General features: G+C 39.3%; 1 long non-coding RNA gene across 7 annotated transcripts in view; it reads right to left on the bottom strand.

Annotated features, from left to right (window-relative positions):
• LOC140743326 (uncharacterized) overlaps window positions 1–8840 on the bottom strand; it is a 30894-nt gene extending 22054 nt beyond the window's left edge. For 2 of the 7 annotated variants that reach the window (XR_012102447.1, XR_012102448.1), the window contains exon 1: window positions 8542–8690. This is a non-coding gene — a long non-coding RNA (uncharacterized LOC140743326). Of the gene's footprint in view, window positions 1–8541 lie in introns of all 7 variants that reach the window. The other 5 variants (XR_012102451.1, XR_012102449.1, XR_012102450.1 and 2 more) reach the window with 5 other exon arrangements.
• Between the last annotated feature and the right edge of the window lie 14567 nt (window positions 8841–23407).

Below are 23407 nucleotides of genomic sequence, written 5' to 3'. Positions count from 1 at the left end.
ATTTCAAAATATTTGAGATATCTGTGCATGCGCCATCAACTAATGTCAAGGCCTCCTCAAGTCAACTCCAATATGGCAGCCCCCACTCCCCCCCCCCACTCCGCATGCGCCATCAACTAATGTCAAAGACTCTTCAAGTCAACTCCAATGTGGCAGACCCCACTCCCCCCCACACTCCACACGAACCGTCAAAAATGATTGTTAAGTCAATTTAAAAATATTTGACATATCCGCGCATGCGCCATCAACTAATGTCAAAGCCTCTTCAAGTCAACTCAAATTTGACTGTGACTGGCCCCGCTCCCCCCCCCCCACTCCACACGAGCCATCAAAAATGATTGTCAAGTCAATTTCAAAATATTTGACACATCCGCGTATGCGCCATCAACTATTGTAAATGTGGCAGCCCCCACTCGCCCCCCTACTCCACATGAGCCATCAACTAATGTCAAAGCCTCCTCAACTCAACTCCAATATGGCAGACCCCACTCCCCCCCACACTTCACAAGTGTCATCAAACATAATTGCTTTTTCAAGTCAATTTCAAAATATTTGAGATATCTGTGCATGCGCCATCAACTAATGTCAAGGCCTCCTCAAGTCAACTCCAATATGGCAGCCCCCACTCCCCCCCCCCCACTCCGCATGCGCCATCAACTAATGTCAAAGCCTCTTCAAGTCAACTCCAATGTGGCAGACCCCACTCCCCCCCACACACCACACGAGCCCTCAAAAATGATTGTTAAGTCAATTTAAAAATATTTGACATATCCGCGCATGCGCCATCAACTAATGTCAAAGCCTCTTCAAGTCAACTCCAATTTGACTGTGACTGGCCCCGCTCCCCCCCCCCACTCCACACGAGCCATCAAAAATGATTGTAAAGTCAATTTCAAAATATTTGACACATCCGCGTATGCGCCATCAACTATTGTAAATGTGGCAACCCCCCCTCGCCCCCCTTCTCCACATGAGCCATCAACTAATGTCAAAGCCTCCTCAAGTCAACTCCAATATGGCAGACCCCACTCCCCCCCACACTTCACAAGTGTCATCAAATATAATTGCTTTGTCAAGTCAATTTAAAAATATTTGACATATCCGCGCATGCGCCATCAACTAATGTCAAAGCCTCCTCAAGTCAACTCCAATTTGACTGTGACTGGCCCCGCTCCCCCCCCCCCCACTCCACACGAGCCATCAAAAATGATTGTCAAGTCAATTTCAAAATATTTGACACATCCGCGTATGCGCCATCAACTATTGTAAATGTGGCAGCCCCCCCTCGCCCCCCTTCTCCACATGAGCCATCAACTAATGTCAAAGCCTCCTCAAGTCAACTCCAATATGGCAGCCCCCACTCCTCCCCTCCACACTCTGCATGCGCCATCAACTAATATCAAAGCCTCTTCAAGTCAACTTCAATGTGGCAGACCCCACTCCCCCCCCACTCCACACGAGCCCTCAAAAATGATTGTTAAGTCAATTTCTAAATATTTGACACATCCGCGTACGCGCCATCAACTATTGTAAATGTGGCAGCCCCCCCTCGCCCCCCTACTCCACATGAGCCATCAACTAATGTCAAAGCCTCCTCAAGTCAACTCCAATATGGCAGACCCCACTCCCCCCCACACTTCACAAGTGTCATCAAACATAATTGCTTTGTCAAGTCAATTTCAAAATATTTGAGATATCTGTGCATGCGCCATCAACTAATGTCAAAGCCTCCTCAACTCAACTCCAATATGGCAGACCCCACTCCCCCCCACACTTCACAAGTGTCATCAAACATAATTGCTTTGTCAAGTCAATTTCAAAATATTTGAGATATCTGTGCATGCGCCATCAACTAATGTCAAGGCCTCCTCAAGTCAACTCCAATATGGCAGCCCCCACTCCCCCCCCCACTCCGCATGCGCCATCAACTAATGTCAAAGCCTCTTCAAGTCAACTCCAATATGGCAGACCCCACTCCCCCCCACACTTCACAAGTGTCATCAAACATAATTGCTTTGTCAAGTCAATTTCAAAATATTTGAGATATCTGTGTATGCGCCATCAACTAATGTCAAGGCCTCCTCAATTCAACTCCAATATGGCAGCCCCCACTCCCCCCCCCACTCCGCATGCGCCATCAACTAATGTCAAAGACTCTTCAAGTCAACTCCAATGTGGCAGACCCCACTCCCCCCACACTCCACACGAACCGTCAAAAATGATTGTTAAGTCAATTTAAAAATATTTGACATATCCGCGCATGCGCCATCAACTAATGTCAAAGCCTCTTCAAGTCAACTCAAATTTGACTGTGACTGGCCCCGCTCCCCCCCCCCCACTCCACACGAGCCATCAAAAATGATTGTCAAGTCAATTTCAAAATATTTGACACATCCGCGTATGCGCCATCAACTATTGTAAATGTGGCAGCCCCCACTCGCCCCCCTACTCCACATGAGCCATCAACTAATGTCAAAGCCTCCTCAACTCAACTCCAATATGGCAGACCCCACTCCCCCCCACACTTCACAAGTGTCATCAAACATAATTGCTTTGTCAAGTCAATTTCAAAATATTTGAGATATCTGTGCATGCGCCATCAACTAATGTCAAGGCCTCCTCAAGTCAACTCCAATATGGCAGCCCCCACTCCCCCCCCCCACTCCGCATGCGCCATCAACTAATGTCAAAGCCTCTTCAAGTCAACTCCAATGTGGCAGACCCCACTCCCCCCCACACACCACACGAGCCCTCAAAAATGATTGTTAAGTCAATTTAAAAATATTTGACATATCCGCGCATGCGCCATCAACTAATGTCAAAGCCTCTTCAAGTCAACTCCAATTTGACTGTGACTGGCCCCGCTCCCCCCCCCCACTCCACACGAGCCATCAAAAATGATTGTAAAGTCAATTTCAAAATATTTGACACATCCGCGTATGCGCCATCAACTATTGTAAATGTGGCAACCCCCCCTCGCCCCCCTTCTCCACATGAGCCATCAACTAATGTCAAAGCCTCCTCAAGTCAACTCCAATATGGCAGACCCCACTCCCCCCCACACTTCACAAGTGTCATCAAACATAATTGCTTTGTCAAGTCAATTTAAAAATATTTGACATATCCGCGCATGCGCCATCAACTAATGTCAAAGCCTCCTCAAGTCAACTCCAATTTGACTGTGACTGGCCCCGCTCCCCCCCCCCCCACTCCACACGAGCCATCAAAAATGATTGTCAAGTCAATTTCAAAATATTTGACATATCCGCGTATGCGCCATCAACTATTGTAAATGTGGCAGCCCCCCCTCGCCCCCCTTCTCCACATGAGCCATCAACTAATGTCAAAGCCTCCTCAAGTCAACTCCAATATGGCAGCCCCCACTCCTCCCCTCCACACTCTGCATGCGCCATCAACTAATATCAAAGCCTCTTCAAGTCAACTTCAATGTGGCAGACCCCACTCCCCCCCCACTCCACACGAGCCCTCAAAAATGATTGTTAAGTCAATTTCTAAATATTTGACACATCCGCGTACGCGCCATCAACTATTGTAAATGTGGCAGCCCCCACTCGCCCCCCTACTCCACATGAGCCATCAACTAATGTCAAAGCCTCCTCAACTCAACTCCAATATGGCAGACCCCACTCCCCCCCACACTTCACAAGTGTCATCAAACATAATTGCTTTGTCAAGTCAATTTCAAAATATTTGAGATATCTGTGCATGCGCCATCAACTAATGTCAAGGCCTCCTCAAGTCAACTCCAATATGGCAGCCCCCACTCCCCCCCCCACTCCGCATGCGCCATCAACTAATGTCAAAGCCTCTTCAAGTCAACTCCAATATGGCAGACCCCACTCCCCCCCACACTTCACAAGTGTCATCAAACATAATTGCTTTGTCAAGTCAATTTCAAAATATTTGAGATATCTGTGCATGCGCCATCAACTAATGTCAAGGCCTCCTCAAGTCAACTCCAATATGGCAGCCCCCACTCCCCCCCCCCCACTCCGCATGCGCCATCAACTAATGTCAAAGCCTCTTCAAGTCAACTCCAATGTGGCAGACCCCACTCCCCCCCACACACCACACGAGCCCTCAAAAATGATTGTTAAGTCAATTTAAAAATATTTGACATATCCGCGCATGCGCCATCAACTAATGTCAAAGCCTCTTCAAGTCAACTCCAATTTGACTGTGACTGGCCCCGCTCCCCCCCCCCACTCCACACGAGCCATCAAAAATGATTGTAAAGTCAATTTCAAAATATTTGACACATCCGCGTATGCGCCATCAACTATTGTAAATGTGGCAACCCCCCCTCGCCCCCCTTCTCCACATGAGCCATCAACTAATGTCAAAGCCTCCTCAAGTCAACTCCAATATGGCAGACCCCACTCCCCCCCACACTTCACAAGTGTCATCAAACATAATTGCTTTGTCAAGTCAATTTAAAAATATTTGACATATCCGCGCATGCGCCATCAACTAATGTCAAAGCCTCCTCAAGTCAACTCCAATTTGACTGTGACTGGCCCCGCTCCCCCCCCCCCCACTCCACACGAGCCATCAAAAATGATTGTCAAGTCAATTTCAAAATATTTGACATATCCGCGTATGCGCCATCAACTATTGTAAATGTGGCAGCCCCCCCTCGCCCCCCTTCTCCACATGAGCCATCAACTAATGTCAAAGCCTCCTCAAGTCAACTCCAATATGGCAGCCCCCACTCCTCCCCTCCACACTCTGCATGCGCCATCAACTAATATCAAAGCCTCTTCAAGTCAACTTCAATGTGGCAGACCCCACTCCCCCCCCACTCCACACGAGCCCTCAAAAATGATTGTTAAGTCAATTTCTAAATATTTGACACATCCGCGTACGCGCCATCAACTATTGTAAATGTGGCAGCCCCCACTCGCCCCCCTACTCCACATGAGCCATCAACTAATGTCAAAGCCTCCTCAAGTCAACTCCAATATGGCAGACCCCACTCCCCCCCACACTTCACAAGTGTCATCAAACATAATTGCTTTGTCAAGTCAATTTCAAAATATTTGAGATATCTGTGCATGCGCCATCAACTAATGTCAAAGCCTCCTCAACTCAACTCCAATATGGCAGACCCCACTCCCCCCCACACTTCACAAGTGTCATCAAACATAATTGCTTTGTCAAGTAAATTTCAAAATATTTGAGATATCTGTGCATGCGCCATCAACTAATGTCAAGGCCTCCTCAAGTCAACTCCAATATGGCAGCCCCCACTCCCCCCCCCACTCCGCATGCGCCATCAACTAATGTCAAAGCCTCTTCAAGTCAACTCCAATATGGCAGACCCCACTCCCCCCCACACTTCACAAGTGTCATCAAACATAATTGCTTTGTCAAGTCAATTTCAAAATATTTGAGATATCTGTGCATGCGCCATCAACTAATGTCAAGGCCTCCTCAATTCAACTCCAATATGGCAGCCCCCACTCCCCCCCCCACTCCGCATGCGCCATCAACTAATGTCAAAGACTCTTCAAGTCAACTCCAATGTGGCAGACCCCACTCCCCCCACACTCCACACGAACCGTCAAAAATGATTGTTAAGTCAATTTAAAAATATTTGACATATCCGCGCATGCGCCATCAACTAATGTCAAAGCCTCTTCAAGTCAACTCAAATTTGACTGTGACTGGCCCCGCTCCCCCCCCCCCACTCCACACGAGCCATCAAAAATGATTGTCAAGTCAATTTCAAAATATTTGACACATCCGCGTATGCGCCATCAACTATTGTAAATGTGGCAGCCCCCACTCGCCCCCCTACTCCACATGAGCCATCAACTAATGTCAAAGCCTCCTCAACTCAACTCCAATATGGCAGACCCCACTCCCCCCCACACTTCACAAGTGTCATCAAACATAATTGCTTTGTCAAGTCAATTTCAAAATATTTGAGATATCTGTGCATGCGCCATCAACTAATGTCAAGGCCTCCTCAAGTCAACTCCAATATGGCAGCCCCCACTCCCCCCCCCACTCCGCATGCGCCATCAACTAATGTCAAAGCCTCTTCAAGTCAACTCCAATGTGGCAGACCCCACTCCCCCCCACACACCACACGAGCCCTCAAAAATGATTGTTAAGTCAATTTAAAAATATTTGACATATCCGCGCATGCGCCATCAACTAATGTCAAAGCCTCTTCAAGTCAACTCCAATTTGACTGTGACTGGCCCCGCTCCCCCCCCCCCCCAGTCCACACGAGCCATCAAAAATGATTGTCAAGTCAATTTCAAAATATTTGACACATCTGCGTATGCGCCATCAACTATAGTAAATGTGGCAGCCCCCCCTCGCCCCCCTTCTCCACATGAGCCATCAACTAATGTCAAAGCCTCCTCAAGTCAACTCCAACATGGCAGCCCCCACTCCTCCCCTCCACACTCTGCATGCGCCATCAACTAATATCAAAGCCTCTTCAAGTCAACTTCAATGTGGCAGACCCCACTCCCCCCACACTCCACATGAGCCCTCAAAAATGATTGTTAAGTCAATTTCAAAATATTTGACACATCCGCGTACGCGCCATCAACTATTGTAAATGTGGCAGCCCCCACTCGCCCCCCTACTCCACATGAGCCATCAACTAATGTCAAGGCCTCCTCAAGTCAACTCCAACATGGCAGCCCCCACTCCCCCCCCCCCCCCACTCTGCATGCGCCATCAACTAATGTCAAAGACTCTTCAAGTCAACTTCAATGTGGCAGACCCCACTCCCCCCCCACACTTCACATGTATCATCAAAAATAATTGCTTTGTCAAGTGAACTTAAAAATATATGACACATCCGCGCATGCGCCTTCAACTAATGTCAAGGCCTCCTCAAGTCAACTCCAATATGGCAGCCCCTACTCCCCCCACTCCACACGTGCCATCAAAAATGAATGTCAAGTCAATTTCAAAATATTTGACATACCCGCGCATGCGCCATCAACTAATGTCAAAGCCTCCTCAAGTCAACTCCAATTTGACTGCCCCACTCCACACGCGCCATCACAAATGATTGTCAAGTCAATTTCAAAATATTTGACATACCCGCGCATGCGCCATCAACTAATGTCAAAGCCTCCTCAAGTCACCTCCAATTTGACTGCCCCACTCCACACGCGCCATCACAAATGATTGTCAAGTCAATTTCAAAATATTTGACACATCCGCGTATGCGCCATCAACTAATGTTAAAGCCTCCTCAAGTCAACTCCAATTTGACAGCCCCCGCTCCCCCCACTCCACACTTGCCATCAAAAATGATTGTCAAGTCAATTTCAAAATATTTGACATATCCGCGCATGCGCCATCAACTAATGTCAAAGCCTCCTCAAGTCAACTCTAATTTGACAGCCCCCGCTCCTCCCACTCCACACGTGCCATCAAAAATGATTGTCAAGTCAATTTCAAAATATTTGACATATCCGCGCATGCGCCATCAACAAATGTCAAAGCCTCCTCAAGTCAACTCCAATTTGACTGTCCCACTCCACACGGGCCATCACAAATGATTGTCAAGTCAATTTCAAAATATTTGAAATATCCGCGCATGCGCCATCAACTAATGTCAAAGCCTCCTCAAGTCAACTCCAATATGGCAGCCCCCACTCCGCATGTGTCAGTCATCAAAGTGATTGATGTGTCAAGAAAACTTCAAAATATTTGACACATCCGCGCATGCGCTATCAACTAATGTCAAAGCCTCCTCAAGTCAACTCCAATAAAGCAGCCCCCGCTCCCGCCCCCCCCCCCTTCGCATGTGCCATCAAAAATGTAAATTTCAAAATATTTGACACATCCGCGCATGCGCCATCGATTATAGTCAGAAGTCTTATCAAGTAAACTTCAAAATGGCTGAAAAGTTCGCGCATGCGCAATAATAATTATCACTCTAAACAAGTAAAGTTGAAAATTATTGACACCGCAGGACAAGTCCTGCATCATAGAAAACGCATTATTTTGTATTTCGAAATCCCACAATGGCAAATCAATGTGCAAAATCAACACTTGAAAGTGCGCATGGGCTGAATTAAGATTTCAGTTTTTTTTTATAAAAATATTTAAAAGAGACTACTTGTCTCAATATTTGATATTTCATTGCCGCACAATTTGAAATAAACAATTTGTAAATGTCCTTTTCAAAAGTAATGCCCGTATTAAAGGCACAACATGGCGGCCTATCTGTTCGATCGATCGGGATATGTCGGACACGCCCATCTTGCACCACACATATTGAACGGGATCCTGTTACATACTGTGTGCTTATGCGTGTCGGCCAACCAATACGACCAACGCCCTTGCATACACAAAATGGCCACAGATGTAAAAATAACACATTTTTTTTCCGTTTTGCATTAATTCTTTGTAATACACGTTTACGTTGTAGATACACTTGTTGCTTCGTAAAAATAAAATATCACCGACACAATATTTTTTACACGAAATTAATAAATATTAAATATAGCAAAGACAAAAAGCATATAGTTATAGACATACCCCTTGAGAATTCTCCATTCACTCACTCACTCACTGATTCACTAAACAATAAATTAACTTCAGTTTTTCCACTCTACTATTTCGCGAGATCTTTTATCGGCCCGGGCTGCGATGCTTTTGAGGGGCTAAGGCTGGCAGGTCCTTTATATACCCTAGGAAATCTACGTGTGTGCAGCCGCCCTAGGGCGGCCCCCCGAGGGTGGAGCTCAACATAAACTAGTCGTTACGTTTGGACATGTATAAGATCTGAATGTCGTGCCTATACATTAAAGTCTAGAATTGGATGAACCACTGGCATTGTACGTAATTTGATAGAGTTAACCTGCTCTGAACGTAATTCTCATCCCACTAAAAACTGCATCTATAGTCAACCTAGGTATAGGTTTTATAGCGCATGCGTTCAGAAATTTGTTAGGGTGACATACATATTTTATTTTTCAGGACTGTACGGATATTTATGTGGTTATAAAAAAATGTAGAAAAATAGTATTAAAAGTATCAATTTATAACGTATAATGGATCCGTAACTTATACAACATTCAGACGAAAAGATGAAATAAATATTATTGATCTTGCATTAGAAGATTTTGAAGGTGGTAGAAGCCTTTGTCGGCTCCGGTGGCGCCACCGCCACACCTATTTCTGCCTCATAGCAGCCGTATTAAACGCTGGTGTATTCTGGGTTGAAGGGTATGGTAAGGGAGACATGCTTCGAGCCGTTCCAGCTTAGTCGAGGAGTAGCGGCGCATCTGTGGCCGACTTCAGGTAGAAATATCTAATCCTATCTTGGGTTGATGTCCATGGGAGACAGTAGCCACTTACCATCAGATGGAATGCATGCTCATCTGCTACTCTCAGTTACTAACAAAATAGACTGCATTCATGTTTGTTCATAAAAAAGAAAAATATTGCCATTTTAATAGTTTATACTTTTGAATACAATTTAAAAATACTTGAGGCGATTGTTTATTTGAACTATTTAAGGTTGGCAGCATGTGATATGCTTCATAAAGGTTTTTTCATGAAAATCAATTTGGACCAGGCGATCTATTTTTAAAGGTTGACAATATTAAAGCACACAGTTTGATGCATAAGGGAGGTCTTTGAATATGACTGTTTATTGATGAACTTATGTGAACATGAACAAACTATGAGTTTCATGTAGAATTTTTTGAAGGTGATACAACCCGTTGTAACCGCTATAACTATTTCTGCCTCATAACGGCAGTGCCAGTTGCCAAGCGTTGCTGTTTCATTTTGACAGATGAAGTAAAGGACATATACTTATTCAAGTAGTTTAAACTTAGTCCTTATAGCTAACCTCAGGTGGGACTCAAATCTTATCTGGAGTTTATTATTACATATAATATGTTTACTAGTATCTGAACATTATATTGGAAGAACTTTAGATAGGATCTGCAAGAGGCAATTACTTTAAAGTTATAAAAAGTTATAAACGATAATTTCCCCCGAGATGCAACACAGTATAATTTTATATTTGCACTAGTTGTGCCTTATCAATTTATTTGTACATAAAAATAGTGTCTCGTATCTTTTTACAATATTAAAGTAACAAACGAGCTTCCAATCCACCTGATGGTAAGTGACTACTGCCTGAGGTCGGCTACAGATAACTATGACAGCACATGAGTCTTTACTATTCTAAGAAATATGATTTGGTCCACGCAACTTGCACGCATGGATACCTTTGAGGACTAAGTTGAAACGCCTATCAAATATGTCTTGCCATACCGATATTAACATTAAAAAATACATATTTTACGTTAACTACAACATACTTAGTAATAAAAAGCAGTATATAATAAAAACAATTTGGATTCTCATGAGAATCGTAAACAGAAAAAATATGGTTTTGGGACTATCCTTATTACAAGTTGGTTACTATATTTCAGGAACCCTAGCACAGATTTATTGATCTAGGCTCAGCGCTGTTTCCTAGGAAACCTGCCGCCCGACCCCACTTCCAACATAGCGAGTTCTATAGCACATCTGAGTGAGCCGTGAGTGGGCGACATTTGCTCTCAGTGGGATGTGGGTGAGTAACGGGAATTATCGGGGAGACGGGAGGAAAAACGTGGGATGAAAAGTTACACACTAGTGCAAATGTGTAGTTGTGATAGTCATGAGCTATATACTGCAACACCCACCGCCCATGTTGCAGGACGCATTTTATAATCAGACAATATGTAACTTAACTAGAAATGATTGAACTTGTTATATACTATTATATACTTGCAAAAATCATTTGAAAAAATTAAAACAAACATGGAATACCTCTATTTTTAAAGTACATCAAACAGGCATTTATATATCTACCTACTGTATAACAAACGCCAGGTATATAATGTGAATTTCTCATTATTTGGGTTCATTATAGCCAGCCTGTGATCATTTATTTCATACACAAATATTTTTTTCCAAATAGTTTTTTTTTAATAATGTCTTAGGCAAGAAGGTTTCTCTGCGACGTTTTTGTTCATTGTTTAAACATGTGATGATTAATTACTCATAGTATATAATTAAAAAAAACGGAGTTATGTGTCTTATATTTGAACCTCGTTCCTCCAACCCAATAAGCCGATACATCATTTAATAAATTCTACACACTTAGTTCCGCATTAAGATTGGGTTTAATTTACGCGTATATGTTCATTAATGGTAGCGTATTTGTATATTTTAATATATGCTTATACCATGGACGCACAAGTACCTCGACCTTACAAAAAAACAATTTATTTTATTTAAATGATATATTTCACGTACTCGTATAATGTCTACTATACTCTTTTCGATATTATTAAAAAAAAGTAACACAAAGCATACGATCGACTGACTATCACTACGAAGTAAATAGTAATAAAAATAAATATGTAAGATAAGAAATGAATGAAATGAATCTTTATAACTTATCATATGTTTTAGGTAAGAAGTCTAAACAATACCAGTGCTGATGATTTGACGGATTTTTTTTTTCATCAACGTTATCACAAATACTTACGCAACAAATTGTTAACTTCTATGGCTTAAGCTGGAGGACCCTCTGCTTCATGAGAGTTGAGGAGTTGAAGGCCAATTTTTTTATTATATACATATGTATCTGCTTAGTAACTTTATTATATATGTATATATGCAAGCACCACATCGTTAATTTCTTTGGTTTAAGTCGGGGGCACCTTAACATCATCAGGGTTGAGGAGGTGAAGGTCAAATGTTTCATCATATATCTCTGTTTGGGAACCTTATTATATATACGTAAGCAACTAATAGTTAACTCCTATAGTTTTTGGAAGCATCTCTGCATCATCAGGCTTGAAGAGTTAACGATCATTTTTTTCATGCTGTATGTCTGCTTAGGTACCTTTAGTACATATATATGAAAGTATCCAATGGCTCACTCACCTCTGCCTTTTCAGCGATGAAGAGTTTAAGGATACATTTCTCATCATGTGTCTCAGCAACGTTACGCATATACGTAAGCAAAAAATAACTGACTCTTATGGTTTAGGCTGGAGGCACCCCTGCTTTATAACAGTTGAGGAGTTGAAGGTCAAAATTATCATAATATGTGTCTGCTTAGTAACGTTAATACATTTATGAAAGCACATCATGGTTAGCTCCTATGGATTATGTTGGGAGCACCCCTACATCATCAGGGTTGAGGAATTGAAGGTCAAAATTATCATAATATGTGTCTGCTTAGTAACGTTAATACATTTATGAAAGCACATCATGGTTATATCCTATGGTTTATGTTGGGAGCACCCCTACATCATCAGGGTTGAAGAGTTCAAGGTCAAATGTTTCATCGTCATGTCTCTGTCTAGTAACCTTAATATATATAACTAAGCAACAAATGGCTAACTCTTATGGTTAAGGCATTTATTAGCCCAGCATTATCAGGGTTGAAGAGTAAAAGGCCAATTTTTTGATCATAATTATATCTCTGCTTAGGAACTTTTAAATAAATATATAAAAACAACAGCTAACTCATATAGTTTAGGATGGAAGCCCCTGTGCATTATCATGGTTGAGGAGTTGAAGCACAATATTTTCATCGTATGTCTCTGCATAATAATCTTATTACACAAGCGTAAATACCAAATGGCTTAATCTTGTGGTTTAGGCTGAAGTCACCTGTACGTCATCAGGGTTGAAGAGTTGAAGGTAAAAAAAATCATCATATTTTATTTTTCTAAACATTATATGTTAATTATAAGTTTCATGAGAATCGGGGAGGCAGAAGCTAATTAATCATACATTATGGGAGAAATAGGAGTAGTGATGAGAAGTTCCACCACATGACCATATGACCATAATCATGTCTAGCAACAAATGTGCCATAATGAAATACCCTTTCATTAAAAAAATAGGTGTATTCTTATTATTTGTCAACTCATATTATGTTTGATAAGGAAACCTGCATTCCTGAGATTTATAAAAAAAAAATCTCAAATTTATGTGAAGTCTCCCAATACGCACTTGGCCAGCGCTGTGCACTATGGCCTAATCCTGCTCATTCTGAGAGGAGACCCGTGCCCAGCAGTGGGACAATAATGGGTTGACGATGATTGATAGCATCGCGTGCTAGTTTCAAGTTACGTGATACAAATCTTATTTCTTATGGTATATTTAGTAAAGACCCAAGTGCGATCATAATCGCTCTCGAAATAAAAAATAAACTATATAATGGCGATGTCCGTATATTTTATTTTAATCAGTATATTTTTAACAGGTTTATTTCACTTTATCATTTTACTACTTATATTTTTGTATTACTTATATAATACCAGATCGAACATTTTAGCGTAAGCTATTCGTAGTTAAGTGGAGGGTATGGTTTGAAACTCGACCTCTCAATTGAGACTTGAATCTCACGTGCTCATCGTGAAAATTTAGAAATATTTATGCGTTTTAGAAATAGTCACTTGCTTTAACGATAGCCGAAAGTATACGTTTTTTTTATAATATAGGAGTAGCAGCATGCAGCAGTACGAGCATGCAGTCCACCTGATGAAAAGTGGCAATGCCACCCATGGACATATGTAATCAACCCCAGATAGGATTAGATATTCCTACCTGAGGTACAGATGCGCCGCTACCGCTGATGACTAAGCTGGAACGCCTCGGAAAAGTATGTCTCCCTAACCACACCCTTCAAACCAGAATACATCAGCGTTTAATACGGCTGTTATGAGGCAGAAATAGGTGTGGCGGTGGCGCCAACGGAGTCGAAACAAAGGGTTCTACCTTCAAAAAGTACCATCTACCATAGTGAGGAAACGCCTTGGAAGGTCATCAAACAATCTCACAGGCATGTAAAGGTCTACCAATTGCACTTCATGCTTGGCCAACAGGGTGGACTGTGGCCTTAACCCATCACATTTTAAAAAGAGATCCGTGCTCAGCTCGACAGCCATGGTGACATGATATTTTATTTATTTATTTTGTAGCAAGATGGTCAAGTGGGTCAACCACTTTGGCTTGTAATCCGATAATTAAATAATTAATCGTACCTAAAGAAATAATGATGTTTCATTTTAAACAATGTGATTTTCTCGTACCAACGCCCAGGTACCCACGCCCTGCAGTTATTGATTTCAGCTCAGCTAGAATTCCCGGGCTTAAGCACATAAAGGTGGCAAAATACATGCAGCCCACTGCCACCCCCTTACCACCCGTTCATTTCCTGTACCTAGGTGCGCTAGATCTTATTTCCGGGAATACATAGGCGATAGGCGAGATACACTCACAGCCATATTCATCCCCACAGCCTCCCCGCTGGCTTTGTTTTGTATCACCCCTGCACCACCCTGTTATATAACTTATTTACGTGTCTGAGTGCATTGATTTTGGTTTACAGAAACAAGAGCTTCCTAGACTACAGGACGAGTATGGCGTTATGCATAAGGGAACACATTTCAATTTATTATAATAGTTTACTTAGGTTTATACACATTTTTAAATATCAATCACATCGGTTCATTAGAGTATTAGATTTAGACATTTGCAAAATGCCAGTCTCCAGTAAAAATCACAAGTCGTAGAAATGTTTTTTTCCCTAAAAACTAAGTATACAGTGATAATTGAAATGTGTATCAATGACGTCATCCGTCCCTAACCTCCGATGGCGTAATTGCTGTTTACGTTTTCACATGCCATTGACACGCTGACCTCGTCTGTTTTCCACTTGGCACTGAAACACCCTCACTGAGCTCTGGAAACCACCGACCTTGAACTGTGCAGTGCTGGCTATGTGCCAAGAGAATTCCCCCGCTGTATGGTCATAGTATACTAAAGTAAAACCGTCACAACAATAATTTTGTAGTACAGTGTACAGTTAAGGGGACAGTGTTCATGAACTTTAGTTCCGGCATTTGATGTAAATGTTACGCGTTTTTGTAAAAAAAAACACATTTTTTTAAATTATTTTGTCTTCTGAATAATTCACTCCTTTTAATTTAATTTGATTATTTTTTACGCCTTCTAATTTACATCATATAAAACTCATCAAAACTTGGTTGATTTATCGTATGATAAAATAAAGATAAATATATTTTATAATATCATCAAAATATTTTGAATATTAAATAAATTAAATTAATAGTAGATGTGCGCTTAGCGCATGAATCATCCAGCGCTGCCACAGATTCACCTTTGACATTTAAAACGGTTGCAAAATTAATGAAACTAAAAATAAAAGCCTAGTTAGGCCTCGTTTACATCATCAAGGTTTAATGTGGCACACCATCTGAACTTTAAGATTAGGTGAACAATAGAATTGTACCACGATTTTCTTTTTTTCAGGGCCAATCGAAACCTATAAGGATTAGCGGAAAATGCTGTAAGGAGTTACGAGGCCGATTTCGATAAAAACTAAAATTGCATCATTAATTTTTAAAATATCTTTTTCCCTAGCCGGCAGTCGAACGAGTCCGGCAGTTGAAAAAAATTACACCATCTATATTATTCCTCTGTCCGATAGTGTTGCTTATAAGGATCAAATTCCCGGCAAGAGAAAAAGATATTTAAAAAAAAACGAATGATGCAATTTTAGTTTTTATCAAAATTGGCCTCGTAACTCCTTTCAGCATTTTTCGCTAATCCTTATACTCGTAGTTTCGGATTTGGCCCTGAAGGCCTATTTGAAAAATTCACCTTGTAGCAATTCACTAGCTTACCCGGTAAACGTTGTGTTGCCATATAAATAAAAAAATGTTAAGTGTGAACAACCCTTATTATTTAGGGGTATGACAAATAAATAGTAGCCGATTCTCAGACCTACTGAATATGCATATAAAATTTGGTGAAAATCGGTAAAGCCGTTTCGGAGGAGTACGGTTACTAACATTGTGTCGCGAGAATTTTATATATAAGATTTGGCATTGATATTTGAAATGTAAGCAGTTTTAACAATTATTTTTAAAAAAATATTTATAGCTTTAAATTACCATTTTCGTAGTTATGCGAGTAACCCGTACCTTGCATCACCTTTGACATTTGATCTGTGATGACGTGCATGTAGTAGTGCATCTGTATGTGCAAGTATGTCAAAGGTGAGGAAGGCGGGCGTCTGTTTCGTAGAATAATACAGATAGAACGCACACAAGCGTACTGTTCCCCACGTCCATGTCCCCTCTCTGGGGCTGCACCACCCACACCGGCCGCTCTTTGCGATTCAACCAAGACGGAACGAAGTGATAATTACAATCCAAATTACTATTATTATTATTATTATTATAACCTTTGCATCCAAAACGGCAAATTAATGGGCCCTCATGGACCCTTTCTACCAGGGTTTAATAAGACAACATTAGTACTTGAAATAAAATCTCGAATCATACACTACATAATACAAGATTCATCACCGCATATTTCCGTTACACTGTAGAAGCAGGTATAACTATATCTATAAATATTTATGAGTAAAAATAAGAGGGAATAACCTTGTGAATAACAGCTGTGAAGAGTTATGCCTCCTTATTTTTATTTTTCCTCCAAAATATTTTATATATCACTTACGAAATGTAAATTATAAATATTTTTACTTTGTAGCGCTTTTTAAGAAAACATGGTATATTAAAACAATATATGTATATTTGTTCTTTAATCTTATGCATATGCATAAACGTATCTTTCTAAAAATTAACCTTCTCTTTTAATTTGCCAAATAAAATTTCATCCTTAGGAGCGATAACATTCTGATGTCGTAACGTAATGAATTCCTTTCAATCCCGACTAGGTAATGGGATTTTTTTAAATCTTATGACGCAGTTTAAAGTTTCATCAAATTCAACCTTGGAACTCCTTCCAGTATTTTTGCTTTTGCATATCAACAAATGTTTAAGTATTATTTTTTAATTTTAATATGTGTTACGTCACATCAAGCATGGCGTCACATTAAATATAATTTCATAGAAAATCGTATTAGTTTTCTAAGCTTACAATTATTATTGAGTTGTAATTATAATATTTCTAATTAAAAAAATGGATTGCTTTATTTATACTTATTTATTATATTCTGTCTTACAAATATTTCGTATGAAACACCGTGTCTATATAAATGTATGAACTAATGTTAACTATTGGAAGTGTCTTATATTACCGATGTGTGATGTGAAGATGTGAACACAGGTGGCGTTAGTGGTAACGTCTGGGCATTGATTTCTTGTATTTGGACCCCCTTTTATATTCAACTTTTTTTGTATTAGTTATCACTATACTTATTTGAGAATTATCACTATAACAACAAATACTAAATATAAAATATACTCGTATTTATAACGTTAGCCAACTAAGGGAAATTACGAGTATTATTTTTAAAAATATATATATTTCTACATTTACTACACAAACATTATTGTGTTGCGTAATCCAATTATAGGAACTAATTATATCCGTTATGTATCTCGTACATTTTTAAATCGTTCTAAACTTATGGCAAACATTACATCTCTATGTATATAAAACATCTTAGAAGCAATTAGGTGTTACTAAGATTTTTTTTAAATTGCTATTAAGAGGGCTTATTAAGATTTGGATTTTAAGGATTTAGGTCACAGTCCAATATTCTAGACAATTGCGGATAAGAGATATTACACACCTTTTTTGACTTATTTCATAAAATAGACCCTTTGTATAGAACAAAGGAAAATTCTGTTCACAATATACATATAGATAATAGCGAACGCATCGCACACCTCATACCCTTTGATATTTTGGGTGGTTTCAGTTCCAGAAATCACCCCCTTTCAACACCCTATTTGCTTGCATCATACACTCACACAGATCAAATACATTACCTGGGTTGCCAATGCCCGTTTGCTAACTTCCCCAAAACCAATACCTCTTATTTTTAAAATTTTGTTCGTATTAGAAATAAATTTATTATCGCTTGCTTTAACGGTGAAGGAAAACATCGCGAGGAAACATGCAAATTTGAGAGATTTATAAAAAAAATCTCAATGGTGCGTGAAGTCTACCAATACGCACTTGGCCACCGCGATGGACTATGGCCTAATCCTTCTCATTCTCAAAGGAGACCCGTGCCCAGCAGTGGGACAGTAATGGGTTGATGACGATGTACCTATTTTATTTTCAAATCACCAAACGATGCGTTAGGGAATGGAAGCACAAATTCTATTTTTGGGCTGTAAAACAATTTGTGAAGAATTAAGAGACTTATTTGAGAATTTTTAAGCTTCTACAGGATCGAAAATCGGTATTGTTGTAAATAAAAGGCTTCTTAAATCACACTTCGTAGAAATGTTTATAATTACCTACATTTGAGTTCTAACATATACTATAAAATCCGTGATAGCTATACAGAGTACATTTTCTTTCTTTTTTAAATCTACCGTACATTTTAAAAGCTCCTTTTCCAAGTATTTTATTTATTAAAAATTAAATATTAACATGTTAAATTCCCCACATATTCCCCGCACAAACCAATCCCCACTTGAGTCGGATTTCCCCGCAAATTGGGGAATTCCGCACATACCGGCAACCCTGTTCATTACCCACTCACACAGGTGTACTAAGCCCCATTTGACCTGACAGCCCACGCATATCTCCCCAATAATGGAGGTTGTTTTCTAGGAATCGAATGTTCTAGAAGCCTCCCCTCGAACCCCTCTCATCCTCCTGTCATGCTTGAATCACCCACTGAGAGAACATCATAAGAACAAAGACTGTATTAATATTTTTTTTTAAAACATAGATGTAGCAAACTAGCATGTAGTCCACCTGATGGTATGTAGCTGCTGCTCATGGACATCTGTAATCAATCCCTGATAAAATAAGAATCTTGCTTGAAGTAGGCCACAGGTATAAATTAAAACGCCTCGGAAAAGTATGTCGCCCTTACCACACCCTTCTAATCGGAACACAGCAGAGCTTAACACTGCTGTTATGAGGCACAAAATATGTGGCGGTGGTGCCATCGGAGTCTGAATAATTAAAAGAGAAAACCCGAAATTAAATATATTATGCTTATACATTATACAGGCGTTTAGTCCTCTTATATTAAATCCGTAATATTTTTTTATCCTTAAAAGCTATGAAGTCCAATACGATGTATATGAAGGTAGCAATTTGGTAGCAACTATTGATTACAAAAAACTATTCATTTGCGCAGTTTCTTCTCACTGGATAAGTGACCGGCCATCCTGATGTCAGAATGGCCGGTCACCTTAAAAAGTAGTTTATCTTTTTTTAATCGAAGGTAGCAATTAATAGCAACTAGTAGCAACTAGGTAGCAAATTTTAGTAATTATTTCGATGTAAAATATAGGTAGTGACCGGCCATTCTGACGGTCACGACAAATCAATTATAATTTACAAATAGCTCCAGCTATTAAATATGTCAAACAAGGATAGCCTATGGGTTAAGAAACTCGGCGTCTCGTTCCGGGGTCGGTAGTTCAAATCTCAGACACGTATCTCTGATTCATTTAAAGTTATGTGCGTATTAGAAATTAATTGTCCCTTGCTTAAATGGCGAAGGAAAGGTTTTTATCAGCATTAGTTAAATAAATGTAAAATTAATAATCAAACTAATTACGAAAGCTTATTCACACAATAATTCTTAACGAATCTTTCGATGATAATAATATAATTTTTTTTTTCAATATTTATTAACTATATTTCTATGTGTCTGCCCGCGATTCTTATTAAGGTAGGACTATCAAACAAAGATATATTAAATGAATGAATAAAGAATATTACAAAATAGCAAGCGAAACCGCGTGCTTGGGCTTGTGAGGAAATAAACGTTATATAATCAGTAAATACGTGGGCTCCTAGAATTTCAATCAATAGCTGCACGTCAATTTAATCACCCATCCCTCTCATCCGTTCTTTGTTATAACGGGTGAAAAGGGGGTGAAAAGCATCCTGTTTACTACACAAATACAATACTCACTCACACACGTATAACTGTTCCCTTTGAATATTGTATTACCGTAATACAACGGCATTTATAGAAACTATGCAAGTGCATTTTTCTATAAATTATTTTATGATATTTATTCTTCAACTAATAATTATTTTGCTGTAGTCCACGTAAAACTGCTAGTCCGCTCTGAATATAGAAATGAATCGCGTCGCCATAGCAAATTGTATGACTACACCTGCTCGCAACAACTTCAGAGCGGACTAGCGCAACAACTTCAGAGCGGACTGGCGCGGACTATAGTTATGATATAAAAATATTGTATGGAGTTAATTTTTTTTTCAGGATTGACCGCGATGCCTTCACTGACTGAGATGATTCAAAAGTCATTTACAACATCTTTCCAAGGCGATCCCATTTCATGGAAATTGGAATAATTTCACCAGTTTTCCTGAAAAACAAAAAATGTATTTCAGATTTTTCGTTCCCGAATATGGGTACGGTTTGATTATGGGAACTTTGATTTACGGGGTGGAAACACTGTTTTTACACGATTCATGATAACTTGGTTTCTATCGTCCCCATTGTCACAAAATTTAAAATGAACATGATCACTTCATACAATGGAAAGGTTACATCTTTAACTCCTCAATCCTGATGATATATGGTGTTTCCATGTATGCTTAACGTTCCAGAACAAAGACAATAAAAATACACACTTTCATCTCCTCAACCCTGATGATGCAGAGGTACTGCCAACCCAAAACATAAGAGTTGGCTTTTTAGTCCAGCCTAAACAATAGGGGTTGATCAAATGGTGCGTGTGTATATGTAATACAGAATATGTAATATGAAAAATATGACCTTCAATCCCCTTATTTGGTTTTCTAATTTAATAAAAAATTGAACTGAATAATATTATTTTAGTATTACCTTTATTTTAGTATAGCCTTAACATCGCAGTTATGTCAATCACGCATGTTAATATTAAATTTTATACATAAATTTTCTTATTTTATTATTAATTATTATTTATATAACAACATTTTATTACAAAATGAAAATTAATGGATTTTCTAAGATTTTTACACTAATATTAACATTTTTACCACAGTACAATTTAACAAATGGGCCTTTTCGTTGTATTTTTTCATTTTCAATGTTACTTGTGATTTTTAGACGTAATATTACTATTTTCTGATTTTCTTATGCTAAATTGAAAAGAAACTTCCTAATTATTTAATTAATACTCATAATATTATCAATCTTGTAATTAAATTATGTTTTACAAATTTATTCCTTAAAATGCAACTGTCTCTTTAGTCGTTAATTCGTGACATAGTGGTCGTGGTTTCACGATATTGCATGAGTTCTGGATGATGCCGCCCTTGCGATGCGCCTTCACTCCGCAACTATTTTCATTTTAACATTTTCGAAAAAAATAGTATCCTTGTATATTTTTCGCCAAGAACTAAACAAATATTTTTAAATTGATTTTCTCAAATTTTACAAAATGTTTGTTGTGCACTTTTTCACTACGACGGCAGTATAATAGTATAGAAACGTAGCCTTTGAAATGATTGCATTACCCTACCCACTCAACCGCCCGTTTTGTGGGGTCGTTTGATTTCCAGCGAAACTTCTAGATGCCACCCCAATATACTCGCCTCCTCTCGATTCCCCAACACCCACTCACAGTGCAATATACACAAACACATACATGCTCGCATATTCCAACAACTTCAAAGGCCGAAAGTCACCTGATGCAAGTATGAATTCGCATAAATTATTTTATTATGTTTTTTCACTAATATTACAAAATAACTGAAATATTTAGTAAACAAGTTACTGTGATTGTTATAGTATTCCACAAATCATAAATTTTACAAATCTACAAAAAGAAACTTGATTTCAATACACGAACTGGTACTAAAATAATAAAACCGACTAAATCAATCTACTGACGTAATCAACAAACGACGTAGACTGCCACAGAGTGAAAGAAACAAGTGTACAATGATCATGCAAAGTTCCACCAAAGTCAATGGCACGTGAGCTTTGTGCCAGCACCCGACTGCACCACCCTACCCGTACTCGTTTGTCGTCAACCGACGTGCCTCATACTCTTCCTCGCCTCTTTAGCCTTGACCGTCATTCTTTGACTTATCACAAGTTTGGGGAGTTGGAATTTTGCCATGATATGTTCCAACGCAACAAGTAGAAGTTGTTTTGAAACCAGTATACGACGCTGGCAATGGTTTTTAAGTTGGTATGTGTTGTGATGAATCGCGAGGGTCTGTGTAATAAATTAAACAATATTCCGTTTAACATCATTACTGGAAATTTGTCTTATATACATTTTTTTTTGTTACAATATGTGATTCGTTTATGAAACATATATTTTTGGTACCTATAAAAATAATTTAACTGAAATATATACAAAATATATGAAATAAATTAAAACAGAGAATTTGGTCTTGCTGGTTTGTGCATATGGCGCCTTCCGCTGATCCCTTTGACATTTCAAAGGAACTCTCACATAGACACATTCCGCGTATCGCTCAAAGAGAAACTGCCCCTGCACCCCAAAACCCCACCGTTGTAAACAGAAGCATCACACACACTAATGTACTGCCACCCCGTCTGGTTGATGCGGGAATGCGAATCTGTTGACGACTAGAACGCAGTAACTGAATATAATAATAATGATAATCGTAATCTTGTGATATATTTTTGACATGATTACAATTAGAATAACATTAACCACCTGATTGATATATAAAATGTAGCTACAAGACCAGGTTAATGAATATAGTACATATAAAAAAAAATCGTGTGCATGTTTAAAATTAATTTAGTAAAACACAAACTGACATAATTTTAATAAGCAGAACATGTTATAGCGCTGTAAGATTTTATGTCGTATTAAAGCTTTAAAATTTACAAATGACTTATTGCGCGCGTTCAACCCTCATCCATAAATCTCGGGCGCTCTAGCTGTTCAACCATGACCTCAATTCTGCAAGCTCAAAAGAGTTGGCAGATAAAAGGTTTACCTGTTGCAGCATTTGCAACAGGCCGAGCTGTTTTTGTATGTTGTAAAGAGAAATACATTTATTTTTATTTTTAAGTAGTAAATATTTAGTTAATCAATATTTTCGACATATAATAGCCATTCTCTTATCTTCTATAATTGCGAATAAACAAACACAAAGACGAGAACAGACATCCAGACCCTGAAAAAAATTACTCGTTTCCGTAACGTACAGGGAGATACGAACTGTAATCGAATTTATGGCAATCCCGGTGCTGATTGAATGTTAATTCACCAGTTTCAAATATATTAGAAAACGTCCCTTCATGCTATCCTCAAGCAAGCAAAGATCCCCTCACAAGGCGAGCATTTGGCCATGACCCAAAATCGAATCAACAAGATGGTTGCGGGTGAAGACCCGC

The sequence above is a fragment of the Epargyreus clarus genome, unplaced genomic scaffold, assembly GCF_041222505.1.
Source record: "Epargyreus clarus isolate Ecla_fem2 unplaced genomic scaffold, WU_Ecla_fem_2.2 ptg000007l, whole genome shotgun sequence".
Classification (NCBI taxonomy): Eukaryota; Metazoa; Arthropoda; class Insecta; order Lepidoptera; family Hesperiidae; genus Epargyreus; species Epargyreus clarus.
Note: the sequence above shows the minus strand (reverse complement) of the source record. Positions and strands in the feature narration are given on the sequence as shown.